Source organism: Pristiophorus japonicus, chromosome 6 (assembly GCF_044704955.1).
Source record: "Pristiophorus japonicus isolate sPriJap1 chromosome 6, sPriJap1.hap1, whole genome shotgun sequence".
NCBI classification, from domain to species: domain Eukaryota; kingdom Metazoa; phylum Chordata; class Chondrichthyes; family Pristiophoridae; genus Pristiophorus; species Pristiophorus japonicus.
The window spans coordinates 237,343,963-237,354,928 of NC_091982.1; positions in this window are offsets into that span (position 1 = coordinate 237,343,963).

Sequence of the window (10,966 nt, forward strand, 5' to 3'; positions counted from 1 at the left end):
ATTAAATTCCCTTTCCTATGAGTCCAAACACTGCGGGGGGGGGGGGGTCTCCATGAATGCATTTTAAAAGTCCAGAAAGGGGTTCTTCTCCTCTGCAGGGGAGAGGTACCAGGAATTTTTGCGAAATATTGGTAAATTCTACACACTTTTAGAAATCATCTATCATATATGATTGTTCGGATATGAATTGGTGTGGCATCTATTGACATTACATCACGCAATGGTGTAAACTTTACTCACGTGGCATTACTTCAGGGTCTGCAGATGCATCCGTGGCTGTCCGGGGGTGCTTCCCCAAGAGTGCGAACACTCACTCCTCCATGTCAGTGATGTCGCTGGGGACTGGTGGCCCCTCACCCGTTCGCCTCTGCATGGACCTTATCGTCGATAACTTCTTTTGTAAAAGGTGACAGGATGACATGGCAAGAGATCATTGCGTGATAGCATTGCTAGGTACTGTCACAAAGACTGATGCAACACATAACCGACAGATGTAATATTGATTATTATGATTATTATCATTCTTTACCTAAAGACGTACACCATGACTGCAGGCTTTGAGTAAAACATTCCCAGTAAAAGTGCAAGACCTCACATCTGCTGATAGTCACTCATGACTGTTAAAAATCAAATTATATAAATACATAAGTACATGTAAATCAATGCATAGATAGTATTGATGATACATACAGATAGTTAACATACAGACAAATCATAGGCAGTCCATCGGAATCGAGGAGGACTTGCTTCCATTCTCTTAACATGAGTTCTTAGGTGGCTGAATAGTCCAATATGAGGCCACAGTCCCTGTCACAAGTGGGACAGACAGTCGTTGAAAGAAAGGATGGGTGGGACAGGTTTGACGCACGCTCCTTCCGCTGCCTATGCTTGATTTCTGCATGCTCTCGGCTACAAAACTCGAGGTGCTCAGCGCCCTCCCGTATGTACTTCCTCCACTTCAGGTGGTCTTTGGCCAGGGACTCGCAGGTGTCAGTGGGGATGTTGCACTTTATCAGGGAAGCTTTGAGGGTGTCCTTGAAATGCTTCCTCTGCCCGCCTTTGGCTCATTTGCCGTGAAGGAGTTTCGAGTAGAGCGCTTGCTTTGCGAGTCTCGTGTCTGGCATGCGAACTATGTGGCCTGCCCAGCGGAGCTGATAAAGTGTGGTCAGTGCTTCAATGCTGGGGATGTTGGCCTGGCCGAGGACACTGATGTTGATGCATCTGTCCTCCCAAGGGATTTGTAGGATCTTGCGGCGACATCGTTGGTGGTATCTCTTCAGTGACTTGAGATGTCTGCTGTACATGGTCCGAGGCAGTCAGGGCCCGCTGGAAGGAGCACTTCGAAGATCTCCTCAATCGAGACTCTGCCTTTGACCCGAGTGTTCTCGACTCATCCCGCAGCATGCCACCCGCCACCATCTCGGCAAAACTCCAACACTACACAAGGTAGAAAAAGCCATAAGACAGCTTAAAAATGACAAGGCTGCGGGAGCGGCTGGAATCCCCGCTGAGGCATTGAAGTATGGCGGTGAGGCACTGCTGACGCAAATACATGACCTTATCTCTCTCATCTGGAGGGAGGAGAGCATGCTGGGAGATCTTAGAGATGCAGTGATTGTGACCATCTTTAAAAAATAGGACAACTCCGACTACGGCAACGACAGAAGAATAGCCCTGCTATCTGCCACGAGGAAAGTCGTCACTAGAGTCCTCCTCAACCGTCTTCTCCCTGTGGCCGAGGAGCTCCTCCCGGAGTCGCAGTGTGGATTTCGTCCCCTACGGGGCACAACAGATATGATTTTTGCAGCGCAACAGCTGCAGGAAAAATGCACGGAGCAGCGCCAACCCTTATACATGGCCTTCGTCAATCTTACAAAGGCCTTTGACACTGTCAACCGTGAGGGTCTATGGAGCATCCCCCAAAAGTTCATCACCATCCTCTGCCTGCTCCACGATGACATGCAGGCCGTGATCCTTACAGATAAATGACCAGCTACTCATTATCCTGAAGTCAAGTCTCAGTGCTATAACTCGACTCCCACCATGAGTACTGTAAACACACAGTTGATCATATAAATACATTTGAATAGCTAACTGGCTCCATATTGTCTAGCAGCCTGTTTCAATCCAAACATCCTGTTTTGATCCAGACCTCAATCTTCAACCTTCATCCCCTTCGTTTTCTCCAGACTGCGTTGAAGCGTTTCAGAAATACGGGCTTTCGCCCCCACAAGCGTAAGTGGGAAAGGCGGGGTTACGACGAGGGTGGGTTAAGAGGGAACCGAAGCGGTAGAGGGAAGCATTGCCGCAGCTAGGGGGATATTCACTTGGTTGGAAGGGGGGGTCTTTATTCTTGTTACTGAAGTCACAAGTCCAGGTATGATCACTTATCCCTGTTAGTGCATTGGGTGTAAGGTCTCCTCCTCCTCAGTCGTTTCCCACTCTTTGATTGGGCACATAATGCTCTTCAATGGACCTTCTCCCATCTCTATTCTGCAGTATGCGAGTAGTCATCAATACTGGTTGAGAAATGACAGGCCCCATCACTATAAATCACTATAAATGCCCTAATCTGTCATCAACATTCTTAAATCGTCCTCAACAAACACAATATAAACTCGAAATTGACCACAATGTGATTAGATGATTGGCAAGATTCTAAAACACCCTTAAAATCACTCACTAATTACTTCAATGCTCCCATCAACTTGAAGCAGCCTTTTATTAAACTTCCTCCGATTTACAAAATGGTGTCCAGACTGCCGGGTTAAGGTCAGGTGAGTGCAGCTTTTCTTCAGCGTCTTTTTGGGCGGGCGATCATTTGGGCACAATATGGGCGAAATTCCAAAAGTAGCGCTCGCCGATAATCTGGGCGATAATCAGGCGCTAGTTTCCATAATAAACAGTATACTGGGCCTTGCACGAGTGATGATGTCAGACTTTATATTAAAAAAAAAATGGACGGGCGATTTAGCTCATTCCTGTGTGCCGAAAGTTTCACCGGCGATGAATGGGCACTAATCGGGCGGTAGTTTCATTTATCATTAAATATCGGCAATAAACTGAAACTCGGTGATTATATGGGCATTAAATGGATGGTAAATGGGCGGATATAAACTGAAAGCCTAGCTCCTAGATGTCTATGAAGTGATTTCAGATAGGGGGAGTCAAGGGTTATGGGGAACAGGCAGGAAAGTGGAGTTGAGGCCAAGATCAGATCAGCCATGGCATTATTGAATGGCGGAGCAGGCTTGAGGGGCCATATGGCCTACTCCTGCTCCTAGTTCTTATGTTCTTATGTTCTTATAGATCTTTCTGACCGACGTGATAAGGTGTTACATTAATATAAATATTTCTTTTCTTTTTGAAGAAGATATCTCATATTAAGGTACGCTTCATATGCATTGGAAGATCGCCAATACCTTGAGCAAGTGATTGATCTTCATAGTTCATGATAACGATTCCAACAGAATGGGTGTCTTAGCTGATTATGGCCTAGAAGGTTATGCTGATAGGGTTAGATGAAGAGTGGTGGGAGGAGGCTTGTGTGGAACATAAATGTCAGAATGGATCAGTTGGGATGAATGGCCTGTTTATGTGCTGTACATATGATGCAATGTTTTCAGCTGACATCCTCACACACGCACTTCCAGCAGAGGTCACTGCTTAATAATCAGAAGCCGAGACACTGACTGATTCATCTCCTTTGATGTCCGGCGTCAGCATCATGTACTCTTGGGTTATGAAAACCCAGGTCGAATGCAGTGTTAAGTTTGCTCTACTCTGCCCTAGGTTAATCAGGGTGACCTCCTACTGTGTGACATTTTCCATTTCCACATCAGCTTCTCAGCTTCTCTGAGAGTGACAATTTGTGTCACATAGTAGGAGCATTATTGTGCTGTGGACACACCTCCTACAAGAACTGTGTTCAGAATGAAACTGTTAAAACTGCCCTGTCTTATTTCATAGGAAAAGGAGGAGGCCATTCAGCCCCTCGAGCCTGTACCGCCATTCAATTAGATCATGGCTGATCTGCATCTTAACTCGATTTCCACCCCCTTGTTCCGTATCCCTTTATACTACTTACCTCACAGAAATCTATCGATCTCAGTCTTGAAAGCTGCAATTGACCCCCAGCATCCATGGCCTTTTGGAGGAGAGAGTTCCAGACTTCTGCTACCCTTTGTATGAAAAACTGCTCCTTGATTTCACTCCTGAATGGCCCAGCCCTAATTTTAAGAATATGCCCCTTTATTTTGGATTCTGTCTCCAGAGGAAATACTTTCTCTATGTCTGCCCTATCGAATCCCCAACTTATTTTAAACAGTTGGCTTGAATCAGGACTCCAATCATTTCTTTGAGCAGTGAGCACGAATTTTGCGTGCAGTCTAAAGCATTAGCGCCGGGCGCTAATTCTGCACCTTTTCTAATTATACTGCTCATTCCTGGGCTATAATGAATCTGTCAACAGATTGCCATCATACCAGCCTGGGCAGTTGTTAATAGAGATGTCCCTAAATCGCAACTGTAATTGTTGAGGAATTCATGGCCCATTTCAGTACATTCGATCCTAAGCCCTTAAGGTAGGAATGGAGAAAAATGTTTTGCTTGGCTTCCATCTAGTGGTCATCTTGATTATATCACGTAAGAACATAAGAACATAAGAAATAGGAGCAGGAGTAGGCCACCTGGCCCCTCGAGCCTGCTCCGCCATTTAATAAGATCATGGCTGATCGGATCATGGACTCAGCTCCACTTCCCTGCCCGCTCCCCATAACCCTTTATTCCCTTATCGCTCAAAAATCAGTCTATCTCTGCCTTAAATATATTCAATGACCCAGCCTCCACAGCTTTCTGTGGCAGAGAATTCCATAGATTAAAACCCTCTGAGAGAAGAAATTTCTCCTCATCTCAGTTTTAAATGGGCGGCCTCTTATTCTAAGACTATGTCCCTTAGTTTTAGTTTCCCCTATGAGTGGAAATATCCTCTCTGCATCCACCTTGTCGAGCCCCCTCATTATCTTATAAGTTTCGATAAGATCACCTTTCATTCTTCTGCACTCCAATGTGTATAGGCCCAACCTACTCAACCTTTCCTCATAAGTCAACCCCCTCATCTCCGGAATCAACCTAGTGAACCTTCTTTGAACAGTCTCCAATACAAGTATATCCTTCCTTAAATACAGAGACCAAAACTGTCCGCAGTACTCCAGGTGTGGCCTCACCAATACCCTGTATCATCAACATTAACTCAGATGAGACATTAAACCGGGACTTATCTGCCCTCTCAGGTGGATGTGAAAGATCCCATGGCACTATTTCACCACGATCACATTGCTGTTTGTGGGCTCTTTCTGTGCACAAATTGGCTGCTGTGTTTCCTACATTACAACAGTGACCACACTTCAAGCAGTACTTCATTGGCTGTAAAACGCTTCGGGGCATCCCGAGGTCCGCAAAGGCGCTATAGAAATGTAAGTTTTAAACTGATGGTCGGGATTCAAACAGGGAGTTGTGGCAGAGATGGGCATGAGTCTGGGAGGCGACAAATGTTTGAGGAATCGGGAGAGGAAAGGAAGGTAGGAAATGTTTGCAAGGGTAGATTGAAATTAGGTTTTAGTTGGGGAGAGGCATGAAGAGGGCAGATTTGAAAGGGAGGAGTGGCACATCAGGACAGCAAACCATTTATAATGTCAGCTAGCATGGGGGGGTGAGGGAGCCAGCAAGGGAAGCTGGGTGGTCAGCAGTTCAGTGGGAAACATAGAAACATAGAAAATAGGTGCAGGAGCAGGCCATTCGGCCCTTCGAGCCTGCACCACCATTCAATAAGATCATGGCTGATCATGCAACTTCAATACCCCACTCCTGCCTTCTCTCCATACCCGCTGATCCCTTTAGCCGTAAGGGCCACAGTTAACTCCCTTTTGAATATATCCAACAAACTGGACTCAACAACTTTCTGTGGTAGAAAATTCCACAGGTTCACAATTCTCTGGGTGAAAAAGTTTCTCCTCATTTCGGTCCTAAATGGCTTTCCCTTTATCCTTAGACCGTGACCCCTGGTTCTGGACTTCCCCAACATCGGGAACATTCTTCCTACATCTAACCTGTCCAATCCAATCAGAATTTTATATGCTTCTATGAGATCCCTTCTCATTCTTCTAAATTCCAGTGAATATAAGCCGAGTCGATCCAGTCTTTCTTCATATATCAGTCCTGCCACCCCGGGAATCAGTCTGGTGTATCTTCGCCGCATTCCCTCAATAGCAAGAATGTCCTTCCTCAGATTAGGTGACCAAAACTGCACACAATTCTCAAGGTGTGGTCTCACCAAGACCCTGTACAATTGCAGTAAGACCTACCTGATCCTATACTCAAATCCTCTCGCTATGAAGGCCAACATACCATTTGCTTTCTTTACTGCTGCTGTAATTGCATGCCAACTTTCAATGACTGATGTACATGACACCCAGGTCTCCTTGCACCTCCCCTTTTACTAATCTCTTACCATTCAGATAATAATTTGCCTTCCTGTTTTTGCCACCAAATTGGATAACCTCACATTTATCCACATTATACTGCATCTTCCATGCATTTGCCCACTCACCTAACCTGACCAAGTCACTCTGCAGCCTCTTAGCATCCTCCTCACAGCTCACACTGCTACCCAGCTTAGTGTCATCTGCAAACATGGAGATATTACATTCAATTCCTTCGTCTAAATCATTAATGTATATTGTAAATAGCTGGGGTCCCAGCACTGAGCCCTGTGGTACCCCACTAGTCACTGCCTGCCATTCTGAAAAGGACCTCTTTATTCCCGACTCTTTGCTTCCTATCTACCAACCAGTTCTCTATCCACGTCAATACATTACACCCAATACCATGTGCTTTAATTTTGCACACTAATCTCTTGTGTGGGACCTTGTCAAAAGCCTTTTGAAAGTCCAAATACACCACATCCACTGGTTCTCCCTTGTCCACTCTACTAGTTATATCCTGAAAAAATTCTAGAAGATTTGTCAAGCATGATTTCCCTTTCATAAATCCATGCTGACTTGGACCGATCCTGTCACTGCTTTCCAAATATGCTGTTATTTCATCTTTAATAATTGATTCCAGCATTTTCCCCACTACTGACGTCAGGCTAACCGGTCTATAATTCCCTGTTTTCTCTCTCACTCTTTTTTTAAAAAGTGGGGTTACATTAGCTACCCTCCAATACATAGGAACTGATCCTGAGTCCATGGAATGTTGGAAAATGACCATCAATGCATCCACTATTTGTGGTCAAGGAAGCAGGAGGTGGGTCTCATGGACCAGATGAGCTTTAGAGAGGGCATGGAGGGAGATGGGGAGAAACATGGGAACATCAGGGGTTTAGGGCTAGAGTACCTCCTGCTTCCTTGACCACAAATAGTGGATGCATTGGTGGTCATTTTCCAACATTCCATGGACTCTGGATCAGTTCCTATGGATTGGAGGATAGCTAATGTAACCCCACTTTTTAAAAAAAAGAGGGAGAGAGAAAACAGGGAATTATAGACCGGTTAGCCTGACTTCGGTAGTGGGGAAAATGCTGGAATCAAATATTAAAGATTTTTGGAGGCAGTTTGTGTTGGTAACCAAGAGGTAGGAGATGGAGGTTGCAGAAACAACTGAATGGATGGTGGGGATGAAGAATTCCATGGGCTCCTTTCACTTGTTAGAAGTGAGGGTGGAGGGGGCAGCAGAGATGGGTTAAGGAAGCAATGCGAAAAAAAAGCTGATGGCTGTCTTTGCTTTCCATGTTGGTCCCAGAATAATGCATGGTTTTGGCAGAGGGTAGCAAGACAATAAAAGAAAATAAAGAAAGACTTGGATTTATATAGCGCCTTTCACGACCACTGGACGTCACAAAGCACTTTACAGCCAGTGAAGCACTTTTTTGGTGAGTGTAGTCACTGTTGTAATGTGCAAAATGCAGCAGCCAATTTGCATACAAGCAAGCTCCCACAAACACCATAATCTGTTTTTTTGTTATGTTGATTGAGGGATAAATATTGGCCAGGACACCGGGGATAACTCCCCTGCTCTTCTTTGAAATAGTGCCGTGGGATTTTTTACGTCCACTTGAGAGAGCAGATGGGGCTTCGGTTTAACATCACATCTGAAAGACGGCACCTCCGACAGTGCAGCGCTCTCTCAGCACTGCACTGGGAGTGTCAGCCTAGATTTTTTGTGCTCACGTCCCTGGAGTGGGACTTGAACTTGAGATAGCCACTCGTGGTACTTGGGGGCGATTTTTATCCGACTCGCTCAGCGGAAACCTGGCAGGTGGGTAATTAAAATCACCCTGGCTTTTGCTTCTCTGAAAGCCGCCATGATCGCAACATCTACAATTTTAACCTGCTCTCCTGAGCAGGCAGCAAGGCCACGTGCGCAGATCAAACAGGGTCCTTCTTCAAATATGTTGTGGCCCAATGACATCGTTGAGACCCGACTGTAATTTTAACTCAGGCCTGTGTGGGGACTCCACCTGGAGTTAAAATTGGGGCCCATGTCTAGGCTAGGCTATCCCGATTAGATTATGTCGCTGCTTATTTCGGGGATACGCATTAGTTGCTTTTAGTATTTGGGTGTGCTTGGTGGTTGTTTGCTCAGATGCAAGTGTTTGTTCGTAACATAGGAACAGGAGTAGGCCATTTCGCCACTCGAGCCTGTTCTGCCATTAACTGAGATCGTGGTTGATCTATAGCATAACTCCATCTACCCATCTTGGCTCCATATCCCTTAATTACCTTGGCTGTACGATGGCACCCCAGAGCCCGCGGAAGGAGCGGTGAACGGCCCGAACGGTAAAGGAGGGGGAGAAATAAAAGATGGCGGCGCGGTGCAGTGCACCTTCCCTGTAAGGCTTGCCCCACGATGGGTGAACGACCCGGTTCATGACCCACGAGGCTGGCACGGGCATCGCCCACGGCGGCCTCACGGGGCGATGGGCAATTTCCGCCGCGGGGTGGAATGAGGTCGCTGCGTACGCGATGATGTCAACGCCAGAGGCGTAGCAGCCCGGGGTGCTACCGTTTTCGTGCCTTCGCTTACTCCCATGAAATTTCCAGGGAGCTGGTAGCGCCCTCTCTTGCTGCCCGCCCCCTGGTGCAAACAGTTTGCGCCCCCCCCCCGGAGGTGCTAACGAGAGGTGCAGGACAGGGGAATTTCGGCCCCACAGTCTCTTATCATACACCATTTGGAAAATATTCTAAGCTATATCCATGGACATTCCCCTGTCTACATCAGTCACTTCCTCAAAAAATGCAATTATGTTTGTTAGATATGACCTACCTTTACAAATCCATGTTGGCACACTAATCAGCTCAAATTTCTCTAAGTGCTCAGTCACTCTATCCTTAATTATAGATTCCAATAACTTCCCCACAACAGATGTTAGACTTACAGGTATTTCATTTCCCACTTTTTCTCTCTCACCTTTCTTAATTGAGTAGACTATGCCTATATTCTCTAGAGTTTAGAAGAATGAGAGGTGATCTCATCGAAACATATAAAAATCTTACAGGGCTTGACAGGGTAGATGCAGGGAGGATGTTTTCCCTGGCTGGGGAGTCTAGAACCAGGAGTCACAGCCTCAGAATAAGGGGTCGGCCATTTAGGACTGAGATGAGGAGAAATTTCTTCACTCAGAGAGTGGTGAATTTTTGGAATTCTCTACCCCAGAGGGCTGTGGAGGCTCAGTCGTTGAGTATATTCAAGACAAAGGTCAATAGATTTTTGATCGATAGATTGCGCGAGAATTCCAAAAGATTCACAACCCTCTGAGTGAAGAAATTTCTCCTTATCTCAGTCCTAAATGGCCGACCCCTTATTCTGAGACTGTGACCCCCATGTGCTGGACTCCCCAGCCAGGGAAAACATTTTCCCAGCATTAACCCTGTCAAGCCCAGTAAAAATTTTAGTATTTAGAATTCTTCTCACTTTTGAGATTGGTGAATTAATCCTCTGCAGGGTTGCAATGTCACATGATGGAGCGCATTACACTCTAGGGTAGGCTTCACAACCTAGAATCAGGAAAGTGTTCTGCAGTGAGGAGGAATCACCCTTTGGGTGGTCCTTGGCATCTCCGCCTGTTGTCTGCAGGTGGGGGTGGGGGTAGGGAGTGGGGAGTGGGGGGTGGGAGGGTGGAGAACTGACAGTAGCCAGTGACAAAACCTGTGCCTACCCACTCAACCCAGTTCAACAAAGAATAAGGCAAAATTACAGACAAAACAAAGGACAAAATACACCTCCAGACAGAGAATTTCAGAGAAAAAAAAACATATATTTTCCATTAATACATGTAGGAAAGATTTAAATAATACAAAGATTAAAATAGCTAATGCTATGAGCTTGATGTTGGGAACACACTTTTCGAAGTGACGTGCTCTGAACAAACAAATACAGCCAGATTCTCCCTTTAAAAAGTGAAACAGCCTTTGACAGCGCCTAATCGAACTATAGTAAAAATATTTGCAACAAATGCCAAAATAAAACAGTTCCAATGTCATGATAAGTAAATGGCAGGATCAACCAAACCCACCATGAATAATGTTGGACCTCTTCCTTAGTAATGCAGTACCAAAGGATCAAACAGGAAATGTTTGGAATGAGAGTCAAATGCTCTGTAATTACCATAATCCATAATAATACTGATATATTTGCATCTATTTTTCTGAGTTAGTGCTGTCAGCAGATGCTGTGTATATCAGGAAATCACTGTCACCCTGCCCCTGATTTGCCATCTACTGATTGTGGGGTGACTTCCTGATACGCTCAGTCAATGGAAAAGCCTCCGTGATTCCCGTCGCAATTCCGGTTGAAAGAATTGAAAGAAAGGATTTATATAGCACCTTTCATGACCACCAGACGTCTCAAAGTGCTTTTCAGCTAATGAAGTACTTTTGGAGTGTAGTCACTGTTGTAATGAGTGAAA